The sequence below is a fragment of the Megascapheus bottae genome, chromosome 5 (assembly GCF_031878675.1).
Source record: "Megascapheus bottae isolate mThoBot1 chromosome 5, mThoBot2.hap1, whole genome shotgun sequence".
Lineage (NCBI taxonomy): Eukaryota > Metazoa > Chordata > Mammalia > Rodentia > Geomyidae > Megascapheus > Megascapheus bottae.
Genome location: NC_143513.1, coordinates 70343947 through 70357240, shown reverse-complemented (window position 1 = coordinate 70357240; position 13294 = coordinate 70343947). Strand labels below are relative to the sequence as shown.

Below are 13294 nucleotides of genomic sequence, written 5' to 3'. Positions count from 1 at the left end.
GACCAGGGAAAATATCTCATTTTGCCTCCCCAGGATAAATGCTTCATATGCCGAACTAATTTTGTTTCTTCCCCCAATGTACTAGGGCTGCGGGTCACGTGATACTCATGTATAGGATGACCTTGACCCTGGGCTCTGATGCCCCTGTGTGTATTTTCTGGGCACTGCCACAGGCTGAAATGTCTGATTCCAGGTTTTAAGTCATTCCCTGTGTTCTGCTATTGTTCTTTGCAGTTGTTTTACTGATGTCTTCACTTGAACAGGTCCTGTCAGTTCTGTGCTAAAGGGCTGGTAGATCTTTCCTTCCTGGAACCACAACAGTTTTTCCAAAGTCTTTGGGAGATTTTACTCTGGTGATCACCTTAAATTCACAGCACATTTTGATTTTTTTCTGACAGCCCTTCATTAGGTTCCCTTGGCACTTCCTGGGACAGAATTGATCAAACTCAGCCCTTATACTTAAGAAATGATCCCCTCTGATGTGACTGAAACTGACATGGGAGTGGCATCTAGTGTGCTTAGACATAAACTCAGCCCTTCTGATGTGACAACATTTATTTTCCCTCATTATCAATCACCTATAGTAGGTTGACACTGACTGCTCTTTTTAGTGGGCCCTACCTTTTGGATGTGCTTATTTATTGGACACTTAGCAATAAATATCAAGTCTATTTGTAGTGAATTTTCTTACCACCCTTTATCCATTGGGCTGACGATAGGCCAAGATACCAGTCACCAGGGAAGTCATCCTGGCACTGCCCTCCTGCTTTGGGGGCATCATTGGAATAGCTCTTGTGGCATCTCAGCTCCAAGGAAATAAGGGGAAAACCTGGTGACAAAACACACTGCTAAACCTCAGGGAAACTACTCTGATAAGTTCACTAGAAACCTTACTGTGAAGCCCTGAAGGGGAAAGTGGAGTGGGCCAGTGGCAGACCTCAGGACTTATACTTGTTGACCCAACTTGCACCCCTCTCCCCACCTTTTTTTGGCTACTGACTCATTGCACAGGATAAGGGCAATTACCTCCTTTGCAGGCTTTGGTATCCTGTGCAATAAACAACAGAGAGAATGTGTTCTAGCCTTCGTCTGTGTCTGCCCATTGCTGCATTTATAAATATCCTGGCTTGTGATCACCAGAAACGGTCAGAGGGCAGCTTTGCCAGGACGTGGCATAGGAATGTTTGGCCCTATTTGCTATTCATTTTCAACTCACTCTGTCGGAACCTGTTGAAGTCACCCAGAGACCTCATCATAACTGTGTCTAGTAGCCTGGGGACCTTAGGGAAAGCGTGGTACTCATTTTGCTGGTCCCCTGTCTTGGCACCTGCTGGCTACTACCTGTCCTTGCTCTTCTTTGTGATCTTGTGCAGGGAACCTGAGGGACCCTTGAGCCTGCCAGCTAAATCAGGGACCAGCAATGACATCTACTTCCCAACTTGTCTAAGTGATGTTTTCCTGAACACTCTGAGGCCCTGGGGCTGTTCTGCAAGATGAGATCATCAGTGCTAAATTTGTCTCTGCTGACAGCCAGGAACTGGGTTCCCGGGCCCCTGGCTGGCAGGCTTGGGAGGTAGCCAGCTGGGGTATGTCTTGCATGTGCCAGAGTTCCTGCTATGACCACTGCTGTCTGGTAGGAGGAGGTTTTCTGCTTCATTGGATAGTTCTCACTTTTCTCCTGACATCCTCTGGTCCCCTTGTTTAAAAAACAAATTGCTTTTCTGCCCACTGCCCCACCTTGAACTTGGCAGGTTTAGTGAACTAGCCTAAAACTCTCACCTCAGCAGTTTTTCTGAGGCTAGAGAATATAAAGGAAGAAGTTGAAAAAAGAAATGACCATAAGGGAGAGAGTGGTAGTTGTGAGAGATCTGATAAAGACAAAGACAGGGACTTTATATTCTTGTACAACTAAAACACACCAAAGATCTAATTAGAAAAAATATTTCAGAACAAGGAAAGCTCTGGATTTGCCTCTGAAAGATCTTTCTGTGCTCCAAGAAAAATAGATGAAATATGGGGGAAAATGATGAAAAAGAAAGCATGCAGAAAAGCAGAAGAAAAATCAGACTGGCCTCAGATTTCTCAGGCTTCTGAAAGATAGTGGAGCTTGGACACCAGCGAAGTCTCCAGAATGGGTTTAGGCTGAGATTTTAGCACATCTGGGAATCCCAAGAACTCCCAGCAGAGCAGAGTAGCCACACAGGGCCTAGGAATTCTCTTCTCAGAAAAGTGGTTTGGGGTTTTGTTTGCTTGACCTACTGGTTTTGTGAATTGTTACAGATAGTTACAGATGGTTTAGCAAAGCCCATGCGATGTATTTAAGAATTTCGATGAACCGATCTTTATCTGTTTAGATGTACCTGAACTAGATGGGAAATGATATGTCACCTCCAGAGTTCATTCTTGCACATGCACAGTTACGTGACACTCAAGGCAGGATGGTTGACATTGTATAAGTACACGTCTGGAAGTGGGGGACATTGGGGCCAGAGTCTGTTCCAACTCATATTCTGAGGCGTCTGTGTTCTCTCAGTTTGACAAATGAGTTTGGCTCTCAAAGGGTTCCAGAAATTATTGATAAAGGCTAGAACTCCTTTTAAAGAACCAGGAAAGGGCAGGTGGTTGCTCTCCAGAGAGAAGGGCTGATGAAGAACCTTGGCCAAGGTCATCCTCAAAAGTCCCAGGTAAAGCCTATGAGCTTCCCTGATGTGATGACTTAGCCAGTGGCAACTTCAGGGAAGCCAAAGGGGCAAAGGGAAGATGGGACAGATAGCTCATCATGCATTAGTTTTCTATTGCTTCACTAACAAATAGAAATATACTATCTTTTACATACAACTCTTCTTTCTAAGGGAGAATCTATCTCCTGGTCTTTGAAAGTTTTTAGAGGTCACTCATGTTCCTTGGCTGTGAAACAACCTCTTCCTCCAGTAAGAGTCAGCAGTGTTGCATCTCTCTGATCTTCTTCCATTATCGGGACTCTCTCTGAACACAGCTATAAAAGGTTCTCTACTTTTAAGAACTCGTGTGATTAGGGTGGACCACATGAAAAGTCCTTTTTGCCATGTTTAAATAACATGCAGTAGCTGGGGACGAGGCTGAAAATTTATGGGACTGTACTTGGGTTGAGATACAGACAATGGGATAGTCTTATCCAAAGAGAAGATGAGGCAGTTGGTTTTTTTTCCCCCCCAAGGCTGAACATCCACCAAACATCCCTATGGTTCCTTACAAGAGCACTTGTGATTCTTAGAGCCAAGCCAGATGAGTGAGGTGAGAGCAAGTCTGAGATTTCTCAGCCCAATAATTTACATTGATCAAAACTTTACCTTTCAGTTAATCCTCTGCCAGCTTTTCAGTTTCATTGACTTCATTTGGGCTTTCATTGTATGTGGGTTGCTTTGTCAGGGTCTCAAGAGTTTTCAGCATGAAAAGTTCATGTTGATCTGAATTGCGTGGAGAGTAGAAGGTTTTTGGTTGCTCTGTATATGTAACAGCAACTGAAGCCCAGAGGAAGGTCAGGGGTAGAAAGTGTCACGCTGGACCAGGTGTGACAGCAGCAAATGCTGCCTGTACTCCAAGAGGGTGTCACTACTGACCTTGACTATGAACTGGACAAGCTGTGAGCGACTAAGCTTGAGGTGGCATGCTTTGTTTTCATTTTCTTTCTGCCATTTCCTGGCACTGTTGCCATCCTCTATTGACATTTATTGTTGATGATTTGCGACATGGTGAGATCACCAAATAAGAGAAAACATGGTCGTCCTATTCCTGGATGTTTGAAGTGGACAGTGCAAATGAGAATGGAATGATGCAGCCCAAGTCCACAGGAGTACACTGGAAAGAGACCAGGGGCCTCCTTCTTGGCATTGAGGTATGTTCTCTACGTCGCTTTGTACACATCAGAAAGGAGCTACATTTTGGGAAGGGTAAGAATTCCTACCAAGTTGTCCAAAGCCTCTCTCCAAGACTAAGAACTAACTTCCAGCCACTGAGTAAATCTATATCAGATGTGAGTTACTTCACAAAGGAAGAAATCACTTTTTATCACTCAGGACTAGGAAAGGGAGGGAAGAAGATGGAAAATAAGGGAAAAATAAAATAAAAACAGTGGCTATCTCTCTTTCCTGGGTCTTGTGCTATAATACATTATATAGGTGCAACCCAGGCCCTCACCACAGCTCTGCCAGGTAAGTGGCTTTGTTCCAACTTGACCCCAGGAAGCCTCAGATGAGGAGGTCAAGCACAGATTCCAAGGGCCACATCTTCGTATCACAGAGGGCTAATTCTCCCTCAATCAACTGAAACTGTCTACGTTTATAGGGGTTTTCTAGTGTTGTTTTGTTTTTCACATCCCTGTATGTTTCAGAACTCAATTTTGTTTTTCCATTAAACATTCAAGTTTCTGTGGGGCCAATTTGGAGTTTAAGGCTCCAGACTGTAGCTTTTGTTACATTTCAGCACCATGTAATCAGATAGCCCTCCACACTGGAAGCTTCTGAGCATCCCAGGGCTATATTGACCTTGACAGAAAGAGAGAGAGAGAGGGAGAGAAAGAGAGGTGGGGGAGAGAGAGGGGGGGGAGAGAGAGGGAGGGAAGGAGGGAGAGAGGGAGAGAGAGAGAGAGGGAGAGAGAGAGAGGGAGAGAGAGAGAGAGGGAGAGAGAGAATTAAAAGGAGAGGAAAGATAGAGAGGGAGAAGAAGAGAGAGAGAAAGAAAGAAGAGAGAGTTAAAAGGAGAGGAAAGATAGGGAGAAGGAGAGAGAGAGAGAAAGAAAGAAGAGAGAGAGGTAAAAGGAAAGGAAAGATAGAGAGAAAAGGAGAAGAAGAGAGAAAGAGAAAGAGGGAAATGGTGAAGAAGGATAGAGAAAGAGTCCTTGTCTCTTGGTACATTTGAAGCCCCTGGACTCTCGCCATGGGTTTCTGTACATAGGGGATTGGGTACACTCCATTTCTGTTGGGCTTGTGGAAATGAACAGCTGACAGGTTACATAACTTTTTCTCTTCAAATGTTTAACACTGTGTACTTAAATAATGTGCCTATGTGTGTCTCTGTGTATGTGTGTTCAGGGTGTATTCCTGGAAAATGTTGCTGTTTTTAGTGACTAATTTTCAGTCTTCTTCTGCCTCGCATCTCCTCTGCTGGGCCTGCTTTGGTAACAACAGGGCCAGTCGTCTAGAACGGGACATTAGGGACATTGTTTGCATTTGCTGTGACTTGGCCTTTCCTCCAGTATCTTGGGACTTCCCTGTCTGACATCAGCTCTTTGGATTGTTGAGGCCCCATCATTTCTTCCTTCAAAGTTCACTGAGATTGAGTATGAGAGCCATTAGCACTATTAGGAAAAGTGATTTGCATGACATATAGGGATGTATAAATATCAGCATAAATAGTATGTTCCAAGTACATTACATTTTAAGTCTTCTAGCGCATTGTTTGTAAGTCATTTGAAGCCTTAGCAGCCTGGAATATAAACATGTCTCTTGTCATAATTACTTCAGGTATGTCTTAGGTTGCATTAATACCAGACAACCAATGTTTTGAAACATTTTACTCTTAGTAGTACCTCAAAATCACCAGGACTGATCAAAGGAAAAATCCAGGTACATGCAGGAACCAGTCAATAAGCCATTCGGGGCTGTGTATGTGTGAGTATATGAGATGAGATAGATGTGTAATCACCTCTGATGGTGTTAGAAGGAACAAGGGCTCTGTGGGATGTGGTGGTTTGGTGAGCTATAGGCTGTGCTTCTCAGCAGACTGCTGTCCACAAACAACACATTTTCTTACTTGAACACCATTGTCCCAAACAATGCAGCCATCTGAAGTCTCAGAAAGACATGGCGAGCTACTTGGGATGCTTTCATGGGCCAGCATGAGACCAGGCTGGATCCTGAGGTTCACCACATTGGATCCTGAGGTTCACCACGTCTTAACTTTGTGACTTAGCAGCCACTCTACCCTTTCCCTGTGTTTATTTCCCCACTGTGCACTGCAGACCAGAAAGCATGCTTTGGAATCACACTTCTCAGGGAGGGCTTGGTGAGTAGGGCCGATGGCTGGGCCAGCCTTTAGAATCTAGGATCTGGAAGCCAAAGGACAGCAAGAAGGCCAAGTGGCAGCAAACAATTCTGGCCTTGGACTCAGGCAGAGTCTTAAGCTCTTGGGTAAGTGGCAGCCTTGTTTACGACAGAGTGTGATTGATTGTGTTTTGGGACAATAATGCAAACTCATTCCCTCCTATTAATGGACAACTGCTAGCTCCCCTTGTTTGTCCCAGGATCAAGCACAGCCAGTCTGTGGGATGACGTCAGGGGAGTGAGCTGGACTGGACCTGTCTTTACCCAATGAGCCAGGAGCACCTCAGCTTTTTCCCTCCTATAACTTCTCAGCCTGTCTTGTAGCTTTTCTTTGTGTGAAAGACCGAGCTGCTCAGGGAGCTGCTAAAGATTATGAGATCAGCTAAGAGATGAGGATAGATTGTGTTTCTTCTAATAAGTTAAAAAACGCATCCTGAACAGGTGATTTTCCTCAATGGGGGTGTCCTGTTAATCCAGACAGCCCAGTCACCTGTAGACAGGCGATTGTGTCCTCGGTCATATATTATGTAGGATTCTTGATTAATGGCTCAGCAGACTGACTAAAGAAGCACAGAAGGAAAACTAGAAAATGTATAAGACATTCAGACAGGAGAAAAAATGCAGAGATGAGAAGGAAGCAGAAGAGAAAAAATAGAGAAAATGCATGCAGCAGAAGAGTGGAATTTTCTCCTTGGGGCTTTCTGCTACTCTTCTGTCTGCATCCCCTTCCAACTTCAGGATATCACTTTGCTCATTTGGAGTCTCATGGCCTGAGCTGACCGTCCTGGTCCCCGTGATTCCGGAGCACTGTGCATGACAGAGAAGTAGGAGGGCATTCTGGTAAATCAGGGAAGTTGTACTCAGGCATAATGGGATCTATCTAGAGCAGTTCTGGATGGTATTGGATACTATTTTCCCATTAAGTCAACAAAGTCATTATTTGGGTGGGTGAAGAGGCCTTTGGATGATTTTTCCCCAAACCAAAGAACAGGTCCTTTTTCTCTAAACCTTAGTTAGGACTCTCACAATCCCCAAGAACAAACATTGTAAGGCTTTCAAGAGAGAAGCTCTTTTCTTCATGTAAAACCTTACCTGAAAGACAGACATTGAACTGATAAAGATCCCTTTCAGGTTGAGGAGACAGGGAGGGCAGTAGTGAGTGGTTCCATGTTTTCCCAAGGAACTAAGGGAATCCTTCAGGAAACTAAAGACCCTTGTGTAGCACAACTAGAAGCCCCTCCTCCATGTGGGTGGTCCTGACCACATCACAAATTGTAGAAGGTCTGTGGTGCTGTCTCATCAGGGCTAGAGCTAGCAATGGAAAATATGTATGTGTGAGGGGCTGGATAAAGGAAGGACTTTCCAGTTTTCACATTAGATACTCATGGGCTGTGGGTCCTGGACTCCTTGGGTCTAGCTCACTTCTCATTAATGGCTGTTGAAGTCAAGCCAGTGTTCAGGAAATTCATGAGCGTGAGACTCCTAGCTGAGTCTCAGAACTATGGTGAAAACAAGCTTCTGGATGGCAACTTTTGTCCTTGAAATATCTTTGAACATACATGTATCAGCGTTGGGAACAGAGAGCGTGCTGACCTTAAACTGGGATACTTGTGCCACTGGAATGCCACTCATCTTGTTATGGGTGGGGACTAAGTTATGATATCATTCACTTATGTGATCATATAGTTTGTGTTGGCAAATGTCACTCATATCACTTCTGTCACCAGATACCTAAGATCCTCCTGGTACATTTAAACACAGTTTACAAAGACCTTTTCGATGTTCTGGAATTAAAATAGCATACCTGCCTGAGATCAGCTGCTCTGAGTCTCACCTTGCAGGTACCGAGTGCAACTTATGGAGGTTAATGATGTAAGCAGATCACAGAACTTGCTTAAATGTAGGAACCGAAAATCAAACCTTGGCACTCCAAGCCTGATGTCATTTCATTGTGTCTTGGCTGTCCTCTTCTCAACATCTCTGGTTACTTGAGATTATAAAAGGAGCATGACAAGAGGTCCTTACTTTCTAGAAGGCTCTCTGCAATCCCCTTCTATACCTTCCATGATCTTCCTCCTTACCATCTTCTTCAGGTAAGACAGGAACAGGGCTCTTGCAGAGCACATTTCCATTGTTATTTTTTGCATCTCAGTGCCACGTGTATTGCTATTTTTATCCTGTACTAGAAACTATTAAGTGGGAGAAATGTTAATTGGTATTATTACAGCAAACTGTGTCCTAGTAACATTGCAATTCAGAGGTAAGCTCCCAGCCCCCTCCCCTGCCTTTTAGCAAAGATCGGGATTTTATTCATTTTTGCTGACAGACAGTACAGATTTCTTTTGCTGGAGCTGGGCCTTTGAGAAGTATTTAGACTCTGTCCAATATAGTTGGACAGATTTCTGGGGCTCCACTTCGTGTTAAGGTGAAGGAAGTAGGGGTGGGTGGAATTGTCATGGCTTTAGCTCCGTTTTATCCATTGAAACTAGACCAGAAGGGACAGGGGTGGCATGTTTGCTTGTGGCTTGTATAGCTTGAATACTGTCTCATTGTGAGAATGTGGGGCTTTTGTATTTATGGTCCAGCTGAATATATGAGATAGCAACCTTCACAGTCGTGATTCCCTAAGCTGCAGCAAAGGAAGATTATGTGAAAAGAAATAACTGCAACGAGGTTCAGAAATGTTTGGCCTAACTTCCAGAAGGAAGAATAGAGGCCAGAAATGTGTTGACCACTGGCCACATGGAGACAAATTCCAAGAAAGTGATCTCAAGCAAGTTTCTTGTCTTCTCTGTTCTCAGTTTCCTCATCTGTAAAATGGCACTATAGTGTCTATATCTCCTGGTTGTTTTGTAGATAAAGCTCAGTGCACAGAGCACATAGCAACTAATATGGAAATTATACATTTCCTGGTGTTTTATTTTTTTTTCTGTCTGAGTGACAGGCTTAAGAGTTTGCTGGACACAGCAAAAGATAGAACATCCAGATTTTAATCAGCTGGCTTCCTGAATCTAACCTGTGGCAAATATCAGCCCATTTCTTTTCATGACCATGGCAGAATAATCAGCTTGATTGTACACTACCCTAAATTTTTTTTAATGCTGATTGCTTTAAAAATGATCACAACCATGTATACTGTTTGTGGAAAATAGACAAAGAATAAATAAGGGAAAATTACTTGAAATTCTACCATCTTCAAAAATCATTATTGATATTTGAAGGTATTTCTGTATCTTTTCCTTATAAATGTTTGCTTTAAATTATATCCAAATTGAGTTCTCACATATATGAATGCATTATTTTGTCTCTCTTCCTTTCATTCTGAACATTTTCTGATGTGACCAAATACCCTTCTATCTTATGCTTTTTAATGGCAGCCTGATAGTCTGCTGTGTGTTCATCTGAGCCTTTCTTTTAATTTTCTTTCTGGTGTATTTATCTCCTATTTACTTCTAATTTCTGTTAATTTCAGTTAGATGGATTGATTATAGTTTTGTGTGTTTTCATCTCTGTGATGACTTGAAAAGCATTCATTTTATTTCATTTTAACTTAATAGTAGTTACCCTTCAGATTTTGAGAGCATATTTAAACCTATATTTTGTAAGAATTAAACACTATAGATTGTATTTCCCTTTGCTCACTCTGCTACCTAATTGTTATTAATATGATTTAGGCTTTAAAACCCTTTGCAATAGTTTTGCATTATGATAATTTCAATATTCATTCATCCATCTCAAACATTGTTTCTGACATTTCTACTGTTTAGTAATCAAAATTATGTAGGTGTTTAGACAACTCTGTCAGGTTCTTGCTCACTCGCTACCTGTAGAGTCTTCATATCATCGTGTCTCTCAGGAATTCATTGTTGCCATCAAGACATTTGTTTTCTCATGAAGAGAACACTGATGATATAATTTGAAAGCCCTTGGATGTCTAAGAGTGTCATTCCTTTGACCTTTTGTGCAAGTAAAAACTTGCCTGACCATTTTTCTTCTCTCAAGGTTGTGGAAATTACCTCATTGTTTCTGAACAGTGACTGTAGGAAAGAGCCTGAGGCTGGTTGGGCTTTGATGCTCTGTAGGTGATTTTGGCCTTTTCTCAGTCTGATGGAACCTTCTCTGGATGTCAGAATTTGTATGTGAGCTGACTTAATTTCATTGGCATGAATTCAAGAATCTGCTTTCACTCTGCAATCTCAAGTTTTCCATGCAGGAAGGTCTTTATTACCACTTTATTACATTAGTGTTTCTGTTCTGTAATCGGTTCTGTGGGCATACATAATGTCTCCTGGATTTGTCATCCATGTCTCATCTGAGTTTTCCCCACTATCATCTGATTTCTATGGAATTTTCCAAATGTGTTTTTATTTATTTACATTTTGTTGTTGCATGCTTTCTGCTACTTGGTACTTTCAGAGAGGTGGTAACTTCAGCCATTCATACTACCTTACCTGTTTGCAGCCCCATCTCCTCCTCCTCTCCCCAGACCATTACAGCTGAAGGCCAGATCTGCTCCTGCTCACATTTACATATCATCTGCATGTTGTTTACATATTGCTTCTTGTGAAAGAGACCGTGTGACCTTAAAGCTGATAATATTAACTCCATAGCTTTTTAATGGGAAGGTTTGTTAACCTCTGAACTAGATACTATTTACTTTGATTTTTTTTTTGCCAAACAGAACTGCCATTGAATCTTATCAAAATATAAAGCCAAAAATTTCCCCCACACTTTTTCCTTTAATAAATCCAAGACATTTCTTGCAATCGTCTTCATCTTTATTATTTTTGGAGCCTATTATGTATTTTTGCTTCTCTGGTGGCTTTTGTCTGTTTGGTCAGCATTATTACAAAGAGAGATGACGAGCTTGCAAGAGAATGTGGAAAACTCTTTTCTGAAATGTTTAAATTCCAGATTTTCTCCTGCCCACCTATCCTTTGCTTTTCTCTTTTACTACATAAACTAAATTCATTTTTACAGTGAGTAGCACATGAAATTGGCAGAGATGGGGTTTTAGGTAGGGAAAAAGTAGAGAACTTGAGGCACAAAGAGCCTGGATGCATACACGTGTGCATGCACACACAGGTAAATTTGAAGTACTACTTTCCTGCATTGACAGCCTCAGCCCCCTGCCTCAGCTGGCATCCACTTCCACTGTTTCCTTGTTCCCACCTGGTGAACGCCACTCCGCTGGGTCCTTTGACATCTGAAACTTTGAGATGTCTGTGACTCGGTCATTCCACTAGAGAGGCAGGCTTGATGGAGTCTTAGCAGAGAAGAAAGACACACAGCTAATCTTTTATCATGCAATTATTTTTGTTTGAAAATATCTGGACAATTTATGATTTGAATTCTTCATGATGTACCTGACTTGTACATAGCATAGGTATCCTTGCTTTTGGCCGCTGTTTGCAGAATTCTTGCATGTGGACTTTGAGAAGCAGGAGATGGGAATGTGTGTGTGTGTACAGAACATAACTGAACATGAGACACACAGTGCTCATAATCCACTGACGTACATTATTACAGCCAGAGAGGTGGATGGATTGTGGATCGATGTCTAATTTGATTGTAGGAGGGAGAGGAGAAACAGAGGAGCAGGTGTAGAGGCACTTTCCTTTCCATGCAGGCGTGAATTTGGAAATTAGATAGTTCGGTGATTTAGTGAACCCCAATTATCTGAATGTCTCAAAGGTAGAATACACCACCATGTCAGCAGATTATTTAAGAATTATTTCGACTTGGTTTTCTAAGTTTACTTTCAGTAACTGCAGAGGAACCTCTCTGCTTCAGATGAGGCTCCTTGCCCTCCCATCCCCTGCAGATTTGTCTTCTGGTCTGTGCTTATTTGGGCTGGGGTTGAAATTAGTCCAGACTTGCTGACATGTTGTCTGCCCAATAGCAAGAGTGTTTGGGAGAGGGGGAATCAGAATTGAAGACACCCTAGGGGAATAAGCTACACTCAGAACCTCAGGAATGGGCCCTCTTCATCTTCTGCCTGGGACATCCCTCACACCTCAGTGTGCTGCACATTTTGAAAGAATCTACAAAATCAAATCAGCTCTGGCCTGCTTATTGCTCACTGCTCTTTCTCTGGCATTCCTGCCTGTCTTACCAAGGAAATAGAATTGTTCCATGTCACATTTGCTGCCATGCAATTTGCTTCCAGCTTCCTTGAATGATGGATTATGGCCAAGGAGGTTAAAGTTATAATAAAAAAGAAAGAGGGGAGTAGGGAGGGCTTTGGACCCCATTAGAAACAAAAGTCTTCACCTTGTGCTTTTCCCCACAAGTTTTTAATTAAAAGATTGATCCCAGAAAACTGTCTCTTTAGAGGAATTTCTTCCCAGAAATTGTCCAAGATTTTGTTCAGATGTGATGTTCACCGTAAGGGTCAGGGAGGCTCCAGGCTGGGTGGTAGGGGCTGTGTGGACGCTATGCTTACTCTCTGGTTTGGTTCATGCCGTGTAATGTACGTGCTTCACCTCGGCGTGTGTAGATGTATGTGTTTATGCTTCCAGAGCTGCATATTTCAGGGCTGTAATTGCATCCCATGTCCCCACAACATTATAGACATGAAGGGAAAATGAGAGCTTTGCACGTTCCCGGAGATGTAATTATGGTAATAGGCAGGCCTTGTTTGCTATGCTTGTCCTGTGAGGTGGTTAGCCCAGTTCTCCATTGCACACAGCTTTTGGAGTAGACGGCCTTGCAAAAGGGCCAGTTCCAAACTTGAGTTTCTTGAGCATCTTTTTACTACATCAGTGTGCTCATATAGGAAAGTGGTGTGCTCTGAGTGTACTCCTTTTTCTGACATTTCTCATAATTCCTCCATGATGTAAGCTGTGACCAGAATCCCAGGTTCCTTCAAATCCTCCCTTGCACTTCCTAAAATCCAGGTCCCACTCTCCTAGGGGCAGCTATTATTCTGTCATTTTCTCACTACACAGACTGGCTTCATTGGCTTTGGAGTCGACCCACAAAGCATCATGTGGAAAATGGCTTTCAGTGTCTCCTCTCTCTTTCTCTGCTTTAGGTGTGTGAGTGTGATCTGTGTCACCACATGTGAGTCGAGACCCAAATTAGCATTTTACATTTTGTTAATTGATAAGCATTTGAATCCATTGGGGTTTTTTTGTTTTTTTTTCTTTTAACACTGGGAATCAAACACAGGCAATTGCACTTATTAAATATCTACTTTGCCACTGAGCTAC

The 13294-nt window shown here is 42.6% G+C and overlaps 1 protein-coding gene across 1 annotated transcript in view; it reads left to right on the top strand.

The window, feature by feature from the left end:
- Positions 1-13294, top strand: part of Plxna4 (plexin A4) — a 338047-nt gene that overhangs the window by 28637 nt on the left and 296116 nt on the right. The window lies entirely within an intron of this gene.